Source organism: Macaca fascicularis, chromosome 17 (genome assembly GCF_037993035.2).
Source record: "Macaca fascicularis isolate 582-1 chromosome 17, T2T-MFA8v1.1".
In the NCBI taxonomy this organism is placed as follows: Eukaryota; Metazoa; Chordata; class Mammalia; order Primates; family Cercopithecidae; genus Macaca; species Macaca fascicularis.
In genome coordinates this window covers 545,717-562,289 of record NC_088391.1, presented here as the reverse complement: position 1 = coordinate 562,289, position 16,573 = coordinate 545,717, and the positions used below count along the sequence as shown (strand labels likewise).

General features: G+C 48.3%; 1 long non-coding RNA gene across 3 annotated transcripts in view; it reads left to right on the top strand.

Annotated features, from left to right (window-relative positions):
* The first annotated feature begins 64 nt into the window (after nt 1-64).
* Nucleotides 65-16,573, top strand: part of LOC135968056 (uncharacterized) — a 38,044-nt gene continuing 21,535 nt past the window's right edge. For all 3 annotated transcript variants that reach the window (XR_012426699.1, XR_012426701.1, XR_010582487.2), the window contains exon 1: nt 65-16,487. This is a non-coding gene — a long non-coding RNA (uncharacterized lncRNA). The remainder of the gene's footprint in view (nt 16,488-16,573) is intronic.

Here is a 16,573-nt window from a genome sequence, read left to right as displayed (position 1 = left end):
CCGGCTCTGCTCCGTACTCTGCGTGCGGGGTGCCTGATGTTCAGACCTGCTGTGTCTATCGGGGGCCATGGCGGGGTGGTGGGAGTGGGGGCAGGGAGCAGCGCGGATGGATCCAGGAAAGGACTTAGTTGAATCCCAGCTGCCCACATACCTGTTGCTGGTCTTGGACAAGGTCCCTAGTTTCTCTGGGCTTTCGGTTTGATTGTAAGACTAGGACGCCGCCCTAGTCTGAAGATGTCGGTGTGTGCGGGAATGCCTGGCGCAGTCACCAGGGGTTTTCCTTCAGCCTCCTCCGTTCCCCTCCCTGGGTCAATCAGTATCCATGCGTGCCACAAGTAAATTACAGTCCCTCCGAAAAACCAGTTGACCCGAGTTTTATGGTCAAGCATGGTGAGTGTCCTTGCCAGGAAATGCCACTAGATGTCTTGGGCCTGCTCCTCTACCTCCACAGCAATCCCCGGAACAGGCTGGTTCAGGACGTGGGAGGTGGGAGTCGGTGTTGTACCTAGGACAGGCTGAAGTCAAAGGCTCGTTTGCTCTGTGAGGGGTGATCAGGATGACACATCAAGTGGAGCCCCATGGCTGACCCTGGAGGTGGACGGTCGGGTCGGATTGGCTGCCCTCCAGCACGTGTTTCGAGTGATGCCTTCCCTGGGTTACGCAGCCCTGATCTGTAGCGTACAACTTCCCAGCTCCAGCCAATCTGGTCTTGCCGTCTCCTTCCAAGAAGGTAGGTGCGGCGCAGTTGCCTTTAAGCGGCTCCTTCTGGACACCGCAGGGCAGCAGCAAGCAAGCATGGGCGACTTTTTTTCTTACGTTGACCACAATACGCGGGGCCAGCTTTGCACGATCCCATTCAGCATCACACGTGTGCATCGGCCACTCACCTGTCCATCTGCCACAGACAGGCTTGGACAGGACCATTGAGTGGCCTTTACGGCAAAGAGCCTAAAGGGCTCACAGGAAACCTGGACCCAGCGCAATGGTAACAGCGCAGCTATACCTGTCATTGATCAAGGAGTATTCTGGGCCCGACATGGTGTTAAGTGATCCAGTTCGGTTAGCACTCTTAGAATTAACCCCCTTTTGCCTATCAGGAAATCGAAGACGGAGGGCATTAACGCCAGGGAGCAGGGAGTAAGGGGACACACAGAGGGGCTGAGGGGCTGGGCATTCTGAGCCCACGGATCTGCCCACAGGCCCCGGCTGCACGGGCACCAGGGCTGCTGCTCTGGAGGGGATGAGGAGCTCTGGGGAAAAGATGGAGCCTGACGTGGGTAAGATTTGGATATTTTCAGAAGAGATTTTCAGCCTGGAATGAGGGTGTAAGTGACTGAATCGGAGTGATGAGCCAGATAGCCCGGCTGCGGGAGCTCCCCTGTGGGGTGAGGGAGGAAGGCCTTGGGGGCGTGTGGCTGAGCAGAGGCGCTGGGTCGCCAGGAGCCGCCGCGGGTTTGGAAAGGGGGAGAAACGCAGCGCCCTGCACTGCAAGGGCACCGAGACGTGGTTGTGGTTCTTCCTGACCGTGACAGGCACAAATGGTGTTGATGGTGGAATGCACGGAGTTTGCCTTCAGAGAACTCCTGCTGTCTTTTAAAACCTGGGCCTCTCATTTAAACTTGGTGGCCTCAGGTGAATGGTCAGAAACAGTTTCTGATGAGGTTGCAGAGACTGCATGGCCTCTGATTGTGCACATCCTGTGATTGTGTATAGTCTCTGATTGTGGCCTCTGGCCTCTTTGTGGCCTCTGATTGTGTGGGTCTCTGTGTGTGGTCTCTGATTGTGTGTGGTCTCTGATTGTGCGCGGCCTCTGATTGTGTGCGGCCTCTGATTGTGGGTTGTGTGAGTTTCCCGGGATTAAGTAGATGAGCCTCGTGCTGGGGCAGGTGTGCCTTGTGTTGGGCATGTGGCTAAAGAAGTTTAACCCATCCCCTCTTTGAGAATGGCAGGGCAGTAACAAAGGTGGTTGATTTATACATGGCCATCCTCGTGAGGTGAGGACCTGAAAGGTTTACTGCTTTCCCGGAAAGCTGCTCTGGGCGTCACCATTACTGATCATGGACAGCAGCTCAGAAGCCCCCTTAAGGTGCAGGGAGGGACCGGCGCTGGTCCTGTCTGTGCCCAGGCTGCTGGTCACCCTGACGGCCAGGCGATGGCTGCCTGTGCACGAAGCTGGGGTTAGAGTGAATTTGGGCAGTGTCGGCTTTGATTTAGGTCAAGACTGATCAGTCTTCCTAAAATACTAGCCATGAAAGCTTTCATAGATTGTAGTTCTTTGGGAGATTTATATGTGGTTTTTAAAGCACAGGGCCCATGGCCAGTGTTGAATTACATTTTGTTCAGTGTAACTGACAGGACACTGGACCTGAGTCTCAGGCCTGCCACAGGGTTCAGGGAGCTTCAGAGAGGGAGATGTTTGTGCTCAAGTTTTCGCAGATGGGATGGGACATGGGCATGGGGCTGGAATGCTCTAACCTTCAATCTTCAGTCATCGGTATCACCTGTGCACACGCATATCGTTTTCAAAGATGGACAAGCTTTTGGGAAATATCTGAAGACTTTTCCAGTTTTGAAAGAAGCCGGGATGACACTGGAAACGTCAGGTGTCTTGGCTGCTGATCAGGTCCATCACCACGCACATGGTCCCTAACCTGGCCCACCTCTGATCATGCACAGCGGGTGACGAGGTCCATAACCTCACACTTCTGTGCACAGCAGGTGACCAGGTCCCTAACCTCAAAATCTTCTGATTGGGTGCAGCTGGTGACCAGGTCTGCAACTTCGCATGGCTCTGATTGTGCAGAGCTGGTGACCAGGTCACTAACCACCCACACCTCTATTCATACCCAGCGGGTGACCGGGTCCATCACCTCACACCTCTGATTGTGCATAGTGGGTGACCAGGTCTGGAACCTTGCACACCTCTGATCGTGCACAACGGGTGACTAGGTCCATGACCTCACGCCTCTCTGCACAGTGGGTGACCAGGTCCATAACCTCACACCTCTGATCGTGCACAGCTGGTGGGCACAGGACCCACTTCAGTGAGGGGCTGACTTCCCAGGTGTGAGGGGGGAATGCTGTGTGGCTCGCTAAGCCCCTCCATGCTTTGGGGCTCCAGGCTGTGGCCGGCAAGTAGGAGGTTGTCCCAGGAGGCTGCTGTGTGTTGGGGATGGGAGGCAGCTGCAGGGTGGAAGTACGATGTTGTCGTAGGGGGCCACTGTGGGGGGGGGGGTGGGACGGGAGGCAACTGCAAGTTGGAAGTAGGATGTTGTCCCAGGAGGCTGCTGTGTGTTGGGGAGGGAGGAGGCAACTGCAGGGTAGTGTGGTGGTCCCCGTGCCACTGATTTCAGGTTAAAATAGAATGTGGACCTCTTTTTACCATAGTTTTTAATTACTCCGCTAGTTTGTGTTGCTGTCTCTTGCTATGAAGTCCACAGTCTGATGTCTCTGTGGTCCCATGTTTCCCTTCTGCTTGTGTTACCCGATCCTGTGGGTCAGCTGTGAGGAAACCACTCTCCACTCCTCATCTGGAGTGGTCTCGAGCTGGGTGTGCTGGTCTCCTTGTGGGCTAAAGTGTTCTTCTGTTACTGTTTTCTCTGTTTCTTGACCAAATTTAGCAGACTTGTGTATGATGCAAACACTTTAAAAAATGTCTTTTGCCTTTATGAAAAAAACACTTGCATTGCTTTAAAATGAACCTTTCCTCTGTCTCCATCCTTCCTCATAGATTGCTCTGTGTTAGAAACTCGGTGGTGTGTGTGCTTCATGGCCTCATCCCATCAAGCACTGTAACCTCCGATTGCAAAAGTGACTACATTCAAGGCAAAAAACTTTGCAAATGTTGAAAAGAATGAACAAAAACAATATATTGTTCTCTTGTCATCCTGAAATGGCTACTCTTAATATTTTGATGTAGTTCAAACTACATCAAACTCTCACCTACTCCTGTGCCAATATTCATCCTTCAGCTCTGCCTCCGTTCTTCCTTTCTTTTTTCATGTTATGGGGTCTGCTTTGGAGACGTTATCTACTTTCATTCTTCCAAAGTCAAGCTTCTAGCTTTGGTTGGAACTGCAGACCCATTTACTCATTCAGCAAATACTTTCTAAGCACATGGATAGTCACTGAGAATACCGTGGTTCACCAACATGACTGTGGCCCCTGCTCACACGAACTTGCGGCCTGATGGGGAGGATGGGCACTAATATGACAATCAGTCTAATGGGTTTTTGATGAAGAATTGAGGAAAGCGCACCAAAGAAAGGGAAGCGGGGTTCTCTAAATTTATGCTGTAAAAGAATCTGGCGTATCTTGGGATGAGAGGTAGAAAACCGATGCATTCTGGAAGGTATGATCCCCTTGCAGTCTGGAGAGAAGTAGAGGTTGCTTGTTGAGGGGGGTGGAGTGTAGGGACACCACGGTCTAAACAGAGATGAGGGTGCGTGCAGAATGCCTCTTGCAGCAGGAAACAGGCACGTGCAAGGAAGTAAACACGGGAGAAAGTGGCACAAGACAAGAATGAAGGCAGGCAGGCAGGGGCTGGGAGATGATGGTAGATGCTTTATTCTCTTAACAGCAACAGGATGCTGTTGAAAGCACTTGAGGGAGGTGGGGAAGTGGGTATGACATGTTTTGTGTTTGTAAAATTATCACATTGTCTTACCAAACTATACTCCCTATTTTTTATTTTTAAATTTTACTTTAAGTTCTTAGATACATATGCAGGTGTGTTACATAGGTATACATGTGCCATGGGGGTTTGCTGCACCTGTCAACCCATCATCTAGGTTTTAAGCCCTGCATGCATGAAGTATTTGTCCTAATGCTCTCCCTCCTCTTGCCCCCACCCCCCAACAGGCCCCCGTGTGTGTCGTTCCCCTCCCCGTGTCCATGTGATCTCATTGTTCAACTGCCACTTATGAGTGAGCGCATGTGGTGTTTGGTTTTCTGTTCCTCTTTTAGTTTGCTGAGAATGATGGCTTCCAGCTTCATCCATGTCCCTGTAAAGGACAGGAACCCATTCTTTTTTATGGTTGCATAGTATTCCGTGGTATATACGTGCCACATTTTGTGTATCCAGTGTATCATTGATGGGCATGAGATATCCTCTTAACATGTGATCCAGCAATTGCACTCTTAGGTATTTATCCAAAGGAGTTGAAAACTTGGGTTCACAGAAAAACCTGCACATGGACATTTATAGAAGCTTTAATCATAATTGCTAATTTTATTCCAGCTTTATTCATAATTGCTCAAACTTGGAGGCAACGAAGAAACCAAAATATTCTTCACTAGGTGAGTGGATAAATAACCTGTGATATATCCAAACAATGGAATATTCTTTAGCACTGAAAGGAAGTGAGCTGTCAAGCCATGAAAAGACACGTAGGAACTTTAAACATGCACGGCTACACAAAAGAGGCCCCTCGGAAAAGACTAAATACTGTAAGCTTCCAACTAAAGGACATCCCGAAAAAGGCCAGACTATGGAGTGAAAATGTCCGTGCTTCCCAGGTGTTGGGAAGAGGGAGAGATGATGAGGTGAAACACGGAGAGTTTTAGGATTTTAGTGCTACTGCTCTGTACGATGCTATCATGGTGGATACATGTCATGACATATTTGTTCAAACACATAGAACAAGCACCAAGACGGAGCCCTCATGTAAACTGTGGACTCTGGGTGACAATATGTCAACGTAGGTTCTTCCATTATTACAAATGCTCCTTCTGGGCAGGAGTGTTGTTAGTTGGGGAGGCTGTGCACGTGGGGGAAGGGAAGGCATATAGAAGGTCTCTCTGCACCTTTCCCTCAATTTTTCTGTGAACGTGAAACTGCCTAAAAGATAAAGTGTATTTTTAAAAAATAAAGGAAAAAAAGGAAACAAAAAGTCCTCACAAAAATCAAATGAGAAAATCACACTGGGTGCTTCAGGTCAAAATGGAAGAACAAGGGCTGTATTTACCATCCCACCTGATGACTTTTTTCTCACTGCTTTTCAGCATTTTTTTGGAGTCTAGTCAGTGCAATAAGGCAAGTTAAAATATATAAAATGCACCCTTATTAGAAAATAAGATTTAAAACTATCTGTATCTGTAGGTGACGTGATCACCTGTGTGGAAAATCTCCTGAAATCACAAAAAGCCACTAAAACTAATAATAATAAATTACTTACTAATAAGTGAGTTTGTGTTTAGCTTGTATCTTGCAAACTTTCCATAAGCAGTATTTATCTCTTTATACACTGGCAAAGAAATAATTGGAAATGGAAATTTACAAAGCAATATTATTTATAGCACATCAAAACATGAAATACTTAAGACTAAATCTGACAAAAGATGTGTAAGATCTATGCACTGTAAAGCAGGCAGTGATGCTGAGATAAATTAAAGAACTAAATAAATGAAGTGATATACTGTGTTCATGGATCAGCAGGCTCAATATTGTTAAGATGTCAGTTCCGCCCTTGTGGATCAGAGGTTTAATGCAATTCCAATCAAAATCCCAGCATGATTTTATTTTATTTTATTTTTTTCAGTAGAAATGAACTAGCAGATTCCAAAATGTGTCTGGAAATTTAAAGAACCCAAAAGAGCTAAGACAACTTGGAAAAAAAATGGTGGAGGACTTACCTGAACTATCAAAACTGGGTTAATGAAACCTCCTAGAGGGTCTAGTAATAACCTCACAAACATGTTACCTATACATAGTGGATTTTTGAATAAAGGTTCAAAGACATTAAATTAGAGAAAGGACGATAATGATGATAGAAGGATTAAATACTACAGGCCAAAAAGAGAAGAGCGAGCTCCTGTTAAATATCTTCACATTGTTGGTGTCACTCATGCAATTCAATTCACATTTTGTATATCTAAAAGTTGAACAGACTTCTTCATTCTCTTTCCCCAATTCACTCCACAGAGATGCTGATGTCTTTCAGTGGAACTTGGAAGTTTGCTATTCTTTTTAAAATGACTCTCTTAGATACTGTTTATGCAAGAAGTTGTGGGACTGTAACTTACAAATACTGTTCTAAACCTTGGAATCACACGTTTCCCTTTTTCTCTACTTATCGTTTCTAGTCAGTTTCCCATTTCCTCTTTCTTCATATTTACACTGCATTCCTTTTAGTTCAGGCTCTTGTTACCCCACTTGATCTCTTGATGTGGTCACCAGAATATCCTTCGTGTTCCAGCCTCCTGGAATCCTTCCTTCATGACCCTGAAGAACTGCCCTCCAGACCCGCAGGTGTGACCCGGAATCAAGGATCTCAAAGCCGAGTGGGATCTGAGAGGCTATCTAGACCAATCCTCCATTACAGACGTAAACCTTTTGATGACTTCACTTCAGAGCCCAAAATATTTGCACTGCAGGCAGAATCACCTAAATCACTTAATGTGATGTTCAGTCTTCCCGTGGTATTTTCCTCTCTGCATCTCCCTACTTTCGGTCAGCCATTTCTCACTCATGACACCGAACCCTTCATTCACATCACATTATTATATAAGTGTGTTCTTCTCCACACACACTTGTTTGTTTTCTGCCTGGGTTTTTTGTTACATTATTCCCTCTACTGGAAATATCATTTTCCAAGATCTGACTACAGAATTTTAATGTATTCCTCAGAATGACTCACATATCACATATTCGACCAAATGGCTGCAGATTCTGTCACTTCCTCTCTTGTCCTATGGCAACCTGGAGAATCTTCTTCTCTTAGCCAATAGGATTTATCATGGTCCTTCTTTATCTTAACAATAGTTTAGCAGGACTGAGAACTGGGAAGTAGATTTTTCTCCCAGGGGTGAGAACTGTCTTAGTTTAGCAGATCTCCCTGGGTCTCCATTCTGGTTGTAGAAAAGCAACCCATAGGGCATGGTGGGGAGGAGAAGAAGGGGAACTAAGCTGTGTTGCATGAAGATGGCCAGTTGTGACCCTTACTCCAGGGTTGGGAGTTGAGGCCCCTAGGAAGGAGAAGCTGTAAGGATGAAGACGAGGCATAAAAAGTGATGCAGACCGGGTGCGGTGACTCACGCCTGTAATCCTAGCACTTTGGGAAGCCAACGTGGATGGATCACGAAGTCAAGAGTTCAAGACCAGTCTGACCAATATTGTGAAACGCTGTCTCTACCAAAAATACAAAAATTAGCTGGGTGTGGTGGCACATACCTGTAGTCCAGCTACTCGGAAGGCTGAGGCAGGAGAATCACTTGAACCCAGGAGATGGAGGTTGCAGTGAGACAAGATCATGACACTGCACTCCAGCCTGAGTGACAGAGAGAGACTTCATCTCAGGAAAAAAAAAAAAAAAAAGTGATGCATAGTAACAAGACTGCCCGAGGAGAAGAGGCAATCAGCAACCTTCTCCAGGGTGGGATGGCTGAAGACCCTTTAAGAACAAAGGTGTCTACTTTCCTTCTTTAGGATGCTCTATCGTGATTTAATGAACCCTCCCAATCTACTGTATTCAGTATTTGGCATGAGTCAATTTAGGGGAATTCTAGAAAACATAGCTGGCTGTTATCAGGTTAATGTAGATTGGGAGGTCGGGAAAAACCCCAGGAGACACGTAGGAAGGACAATACATGAAAACAGAAGAAACTTGGAGTCAGTTCACCCTTCAAACAAAATCCAGTTTCCAGAAGACATTGTGAGGGCTGCTGGGTCTTCCTCGCCTGCAGATGGGGGATTCCAGATAATTATTATACTTGAATCTCACAGGATGGGGTGATCACCACCTGCTCTCAAATGGGATGAGTTACAATATCTTCTATCGGGAGGCGGTAAATAAGAGGTTAGGTATACGTCTGTAGTCATCACAATTTTGTCAAGATTGCTATTTTTACTTCCATGTCATAGATGGGGAGCCTGATGCTTGTGGAAATGATTTGCTCAGGGTCTCACCATTAGAAGTGGCAGAGGAAAGATTCCAACATGTTTTAAAAGCTGCAAACTGAGCTGACTCCCATCCATGCTGTCATACCGACTTTGAGATTTCAATCCTCCTGAAGGCAGGAAACTTATTCCATTTGCTTTTATACCCTCCATAACACTAGTGAGCAAGTTTTGCTCAAAGTAACATGGAATATTTTGCTGACTCAAGGGGAAAAAGTAAGAGACTTAAATGACACCATCACAAGTCAACCTTCAAGGAACAGAGACATTTAGCATTAGCTGTCTCAGTCAAATCAACATAGACATGCACGTTTATCCTTTACATGGCAGTAAGACAGCAAACACAATTGAAAAAATGAGCCAAGTGTAAAAAATGTGTCACAAAGGGATGGATTTAGACAGGAGAGCAGTGAAGTAGGTTATAAGATGGTCAGCATAATCCATTTTAATGAATTATTAGCTGAAACATGCAAAGCATTTAGGATTTCTGGGAGAAGTGTACAAACACACCAAATGTTTGTCCGACATTTTCTTCACTGCTGCTGTCTTTCCACAGGGCTGGAGATGATGTTAACCAACGGCCTTGGGAGGAGAGATTGCAGCTGAGCCCACACCCTCTCAAACTCCTTCAGACTGTTGCTGTTTTTGTAGACTTTACCATTAACAACAAATCCTAAGATTTACTCAATCACTACAGCAGTCGTTGGCCAGAGTTCAAATTTCTGATTCGAAGGAATCTGCACTCTGCCTGCCAGGATTGACTATTAATGGCTTCGTCCATAGAGGAGCTGTGTCTTTGCTCACTATGGAACAGTATTGAGGCTTCGAAAGGGGTATTTTGCTGGTCACCTCCTGGTCATCCTTCTGCTCACCAAGAGCAGATACTGTTCTCAGCCCCTTACATTTACAAGGTCGTTTAATTCTCACATAGCCCTTTCAGATAGATGCGAGTATTACCCCCCTTTTACAGAGGAGGAAACCGAGAGGCAGAGGACATAGGTGAATTGTCCCAGATCACAGAGCTGGCTATGGAGCTGGGACTTGCACCCGGCCAGCCTGGCTCCAGAGTTCACTGCCCTCCTCCTGTACAGCACGTGTGACCTGCAGTAATCACCGCCCAAACAGGCAGGCACTGCGGATAGCCAAGCACACCTCTTCCGACTTCAGCACGGAGGAAGGTTCCTTTTCATTCTGGTGTTCAGCTCAGGACTGTTTTTTATCACAAGGACGCACCACCCAGAAAGCTCAGTCATGTGCCGTTACCTTCTACGGTCATGGTTTTCTACTTTTTGGCCCCATTTTCCTGAGGACTTGGCCTGCTGGGACGTGAATGATGCGTTACTACTGTAGAGACAGAGGTTCAGGTCTAGTGGCACAAACAGCGAGGGACCCCATGGAAATGCGGGCGTGGCCCCTCCATCCCAACAGCCTGCATGGCTGCTCCATTCTGCTCCCATCACACACATCCCCACACAGCCAAGCCCCTTCTCCTTTCCCCCACTGGATTCATCAAATCAAACCTCGCTGTCCTTGGCAAATGTACCATTAATTTACTTACTGCCCAGTAAAAAAGCACACTTCCAGTTAACATGACACCCCCGCTACGATAGAACAGCCTTAATTCAAACATGACGCAGAGAAACAGAGGGAGGAGGGGTCGAGGGCCATCCTGGAATCGGCAGCTGTTTTCTGGGGAAAGTCTCCGTCCCCCCTGAGCCCGACACTTGTGCCACACTATCCCCATGGTGTCTGAAAGCTCCATGAAGACAGGCTCACTCTGACCCCTTCACACCCACAGCGCCAAGGAGGAGCAGGTGTTCAGGAAAAGTCTCCTGCTAGTGCTGAAGACACGAATAATTCCTCGTGCCCAGAATGCCAGGAGAAAACAAGGCACCATGTGGACACCTTCCAGGTGAATTCTGGAATGACTCTGCCGAATGCCAGTCATCCTTTTTCAGAACAAAACCAATACCGGAAAACATGTGTCACCAGCAGAGAGATGGTCCTTTTGATGGCTTACAAACACACCTATGTTATGCTGAATTTATCTCAAGCCACCCTCTCTGTGCTAATGTAAAAAGTCTCCTTTATTAACCAGTAGCCTTTTTCATCTGGTGCTTTTTAACAAGCAAGACGGTCCTGTAACACTCAGGCATTGTTGAAAACGTCAAATGGAAGCCTAGAAACCTCTTCCGTGCAGCTTCACTGCAAAGTATTTTGACGTGAGCCAAATCGTGCTATTCCTACATCTCCATGGGAAACTCAAGGCTTCATCAAGGAAACGCAGCATCATTTCTGCTAGTTACAGAAATTGGGGGGGGGGGGCATGGGGTTGAGGGAACATTACATAGAAAGCAACCCCGATAATCACCTGCATAAGAGCCACACTGGCCGGCAAGCCCCGGTCGGCTCGGTGTCTGCACAATCACAGACTTGAGACCTGGAGGGCAGACACCTGACACTGCTGACCACCCCAAGGTCATGGCCTCTGCCCCTTCTCTGCTGCCCATCAGTTCCTAGCTTCCGGCAACACCGCCTGCTGCCCCCACTGCCTCATCGACTCTTCGTGAAAAGCAAATGTTGCCAGGATAGCTTATGAGTACATTTGCCAGGAAAGCAGCTCTGATTGACGCTGAAACCCCCTTCTCACACCCCTGGCAGCTCCCTTGCCCCCAATGTGCACATGCTTGCAGCTCTGACCTTGCTCAGTGTCCACACAGGCTCTGTCCCCTGGAGAGCCAAAGGCAGACTCAATGTTGAGTCAGAAATACACAAAGAGGGTGAAGGTTACGAACTGCCTGCCTGCCCCCCAAAACACAGGTTGAAATCCTCACCCTCAATGTGATGCTGTCAGGTGGTCTTTGGGAGGTAATGAGTTCCCGAGGCTGGAGGCCCTTGAATGGGATTTGTGCCTCAGAAAGGGGCCCAGCAAATCCCTCACCCTCCCATTGTGTCAGGGCCAGAGAGAAGGTGTGTGCCAACCAGGAAGGAGCCCACACCAGAATCCACCCGTGCGGCACCCTGATCCTGCCTTCCAGCCTCTAGAACTGTGAGAAACAAATTCCTGTTTTTCATAAGCCACTCAGTCAATGATGTTTCGTTATAGCAGCCTGAGCTGCCTGAGATGACGATGCTCACTGCCCTACAGAAACGGCTACTCCCCTCTCCCAGAAAGAGGGGTTTAATTAAAATCCCTGTCTCTCCTCGCGGCCACCACAGATCTCACTCCCCCACCCCAAAAGCCAGCAGTTGCTAGGATGAAAGGAAACAGAGGATTGTTTTAAACCAGCCCCTCCGTATCGATCTGAAGCCTATAACTTTGCCCACTTCCACGGTGGCCGTGTCACTGCATTGCCCATGTCAGCTGTGTGTCTGCACTGGGTCCCAGGCTGTGCACAGACTCTTCTAGCTGCCCATCCAGCACAGCCGTTTCCCCTTCTGCTTTGGAGGCTGTCCTTCGATATCGAACTCCCACCTTTCTGCAACCCAAGGCCTTCTGATCCAGACATTCGGGGTGAGCTCAGCCATGTACTGGAGTCCTTGACTCAGGTAACCCAGGCCCAAGGCGTTGGCACCAACGATCTACTGGCTGTGGGGTCTGCACAGCCACTAGCTGTCCCAGCCACACCAGGGCCTGGGAGGGGAGGCAGAGGAACCTGTGAAGCTGCCAACAGCCATACGGGGACAGGGGCCCCTGGGATGAGGAGGATGCCATGGAAGGAAATTCAGAGAAAGAAAGAGCCCCAAGGCTGGACGGGTCATGCCCAAAGCCTACACTGCTGAATTTTCCAGGTTTCTGAACTCAATCGCTGACCCACACAGCACATGTTTCCTGAGTGCTGACCCCGCGTGCCATTGGATACGGCAATAAAGTAGGACCCCCACCCACCCCTTCCCCGACACATACACAGGCCTGGGGACCCAGTTGGCACCGTGAGCCAGGGAAGGGGGCCATTTCAGACGGACAGTGGGTGCAGCCTTGCCAAAGCCCAGCAGTCACCTGCACTGCCACAGCCAGGCTGAGTCCAGATCAGCCGCACAGAAACCTGACCCTCTCAAGGGCACGCCTGAGCTCATTAGGGACAGACACCGTCTCCTGCTGATCTCCAACACTTTCTCTGCATGTCTAGTTACAAACGGACGACGCAGTCTCGGAAGCACAGCTGTGACTCTGGAGACAGATCCCAGGTCTCCCCCTGCTCCTCTCCGTGGTGCCATTGATGGGGAGGGGCCGGTATGGCCGCGAGGCCGCATACCCACAGCCACCATGCCACGGAGACACGGGCCTTCGACGGTTACTTCTGCCAAGGAACCCTGCTGCGTCTTGGAGCACACCATGGTGGGCGGGAAGCTCCACCCGGAGAAACAGCGATGCTTCTCCCCAGAGCCAACGGAGGGCACTCCCCGCCCTGCATGCAGCAGATTACTTACATTCTGGAAAACATCTGAGTTAGTGGAGAACAGTAAAATGAAAAGGTCACGCTAGAAAGTTTAGAAGGTTGTGTGGAGTCTCAGGAGGTCTAAAGATTTCTGAACCAAGACTGCTGTGGGCAACGAGCTTACAGGGAAAGTTTCCACACGGGCCTTCAACAAGCAACGCTCAGCAGGGAGGAGCCACGTTCTGGGCAGAACCTCAGAACAAGATCATCGGACACAACAAAGTCACAACAGAGCCAACAGGAACTGAAATACAGCGCTCTCCTAAGATGTGTGCGTCACCTGCAGAAAGTCACCACACATTAAGATGGGGGAAGAAAAGGATAAGGTTAGAAACAAATTTGAAATTATTTCTGCATACATAAAATTTCTACATCCACTGGCTTTCTTTCTGGGAGTAACAACTTTTACATGAGATGCACATCCCCGTTGGAAGGAGTTTGGGTTTTCCGTGGGCAGAGACAAGGGCTCTCCAAGAAATGTGAACCTTTTCTCACTCACTGAGCCGCGTGCCCTGAGGCCGTCCTGGCCTGCCTGAGCACGTCCCTGCTCTGCCTCCAGCCAGCTCCTTCCAGCACTCACCCCGCTTCTCCCAGAGCCTGCACTGGCCCAGGATCTCCTCTTCTGCTGCTGTCAATCTTCCACTTTAGGGTAAATAAGTTGGAAACTAGAAAGTTATAAGACCCCTTAGCTTTTTAAAAATTTGTCTTCTCAGAAAACAAAGAATACTAATTCTACTTCCACGGTTTAATATGTTGACCCCATCTGCATGTTCATGGATATGTGTTTTTATATATATTTTAATCAGTACTTATAAAAGCATGCACTGTTGGCTACGTTCACTTCAATTACATTTGATGTAAGAAGTTATAATATCAGTGAATTCAGGCACTCAAAATTTAAGCCCTCTGACATCTATTAATCAAATGGAAAAATGACAGGTAGATATCACAAAAATCAAGAGAAGTGTTTAATATAAATCCTGGACTTTTAGATATTTCCACAAATGTAATGTATACATTAGTACACGACCTTGAGCATTTTCACAACTCTTTGAACTAAAATTCTGTTCTTAACTTTTATTGGTAGATCGACATCCATATGTGATTATAGGCAGCTCAAATATCAGCTCTTAAAAACAACCAGAAATGCTGTGGGCAAATCCCACCGAGCAGCAAATAACGGAACTGCACCCAACAACCCAGGTACCTCCCCTGAGGCATCTGGAACTTGAGGATTACGAGCAGCCTTTGGTTTCTGAGGCACCCGAGAGTGGGGACTCCAACTCCCCAAGTCTAGGAAGGCCTCAGCGATAAGGAAAACTGATCAAAAAGTCCTCCCTGCCGGCCCCCTGCCATGGGTTCCCCCCTGCCGGCCCTCAGCCACGTGCTTACAGATCTCACTTCCTCTCTGTCCCGCAAAGCCTGACTCCTGATTCCAGCCCTGCTGCTTACTGGGATGCGGCCATGGACGTCAACTGCACCTGCAAGGGGAGAAGCCTGTCAGGATACAGGATCCTGGCCATCCTGGCAGCGCTCAAGCTGATACTGTAACTTGGTAGTCAGTTACTTAATGCAAAGGTTTAACTTTGAAAAATTTAGATGTGTGTATTCTAACGGAAATTCTGAATGTAGAACACAGGCCACACCCTCACACAGATGTTGTCTGGCCAGCACTCTTTTGTTTGTCTTTTCAATAGACATTTTTAAAAGCAGTTTTTGGTTCATAGCAAAATCAAGAGGAAAGTACAGAGAGTCCTCACATATCCTTTCCCAGCACAGGCACAGCCTCCATCATTCTCCTGCCCTCACCAGACCAGCATGTCTGTACGACCGACAGACCCGCATCAACACGGCACCACCACCCACAGTCCACAGCTCACACGAGGACTCGGCCTGCTGCTGCTCACTCTGTGGGTTTCACAGACGTGGAACGGCATGCATCCCCCATGAAAGCCCCACCTGGAGTTGTTTCCCACCTTCCATATCCCCTATGCTCCTCCCATTCATCTCTCCCTTCCCCAGCCCCTGGCAGCCACTGACTGTTTGACTGTCTCCACAGCTTTGCCTTTTCCAGACTGTGCTGTGGTTGGACTCAGACAGCAGGCAGCCTTTCCAGATTGGAGTCTCACTTAGCAACATGCATTTAAGATCCTTCCTTGTCTTCATGGCTTAGGGGTCCAGTTCTTTTTAGTGCTGAATAATATCCCAGCATCTGACATACCACAGTTTATCCATTCACCTGCTGAAGGGCATCTTGGTTGCTTTCTAGTTTTGGCAATTATAAAGCTGCTGTCAATGTCTGTGTGCACATTTCCGCATGGAAGTAAACTTTTAGCTCCTCCGAGTAAACGTCCAGGACTGTGATTGCTCCTGTGGTCGGAGAGCTTAGTTCCACGGAAAACCGCCACGCTGCCTCCTACAGCAGCTGCCCCACTTCCCCCAGTGATGAGTGAGGGTCATGATGCCCACACACCCACCAGCACGCGGCAGTGTCGGAGTTCAGGTTTTGGCCAGGCCGATGGGTGCACAGTGACGCCTCACCCTATGACATAAGACGCGGGCCATGTTTCCACGTGTAGATTTGCCATCTGTGTATCTTCTTTGTTGGGGTATCTGTCCAGGTCTTTGGTCCATTTTTAATCAGGTTGTTCATTTTCTTGTTGAGTTTGAGAGTTCCTTGCACGGTTTGGATAACAGCCTTTCTCAGATGAGTCTTTTACAGATGCGTTCTCCCCGTCTGTGGCCTCCCCTCTCATGCTCCTGAGACACTATGTTTTATATTTTGAAAAACACTTCAGACAGAAGATGGACCTCCCAGCCCACCACGGTTCTCAGTTTGGCCGTGGTCACCACCCTCCCAGCCCTGGTTCCCACCTTTCCACGATCTGCTGGTCCTACGGGTGTCAACCCATACTAAGTCCCTAACATATCTCCAATGATGGCAACGTGAAAGCAGGCAGTTTGCAGGTAGAAAGGAGCTGATGGAGGCCGGAGCAGAGTGTGAAGGCCAGCGGATTCATCCCTCGGGGACCGGCAGGCCTCTCAGATATCCCCCTGGGTCACCTCCCAAATGAAGTACCTGCTTTGGCCGTGGGCAGGAAGCAGGACCTGGCCCAGATCTCAGCATATTTGACCTGGCACGGCATTTACAGGTGAGCCTCCATAACCGGAAACTCGACTCTCTGGGGAGAATGCATTTTCATTATCAAGGCTTTTAGGCTTTTAATTAAGAAACCAA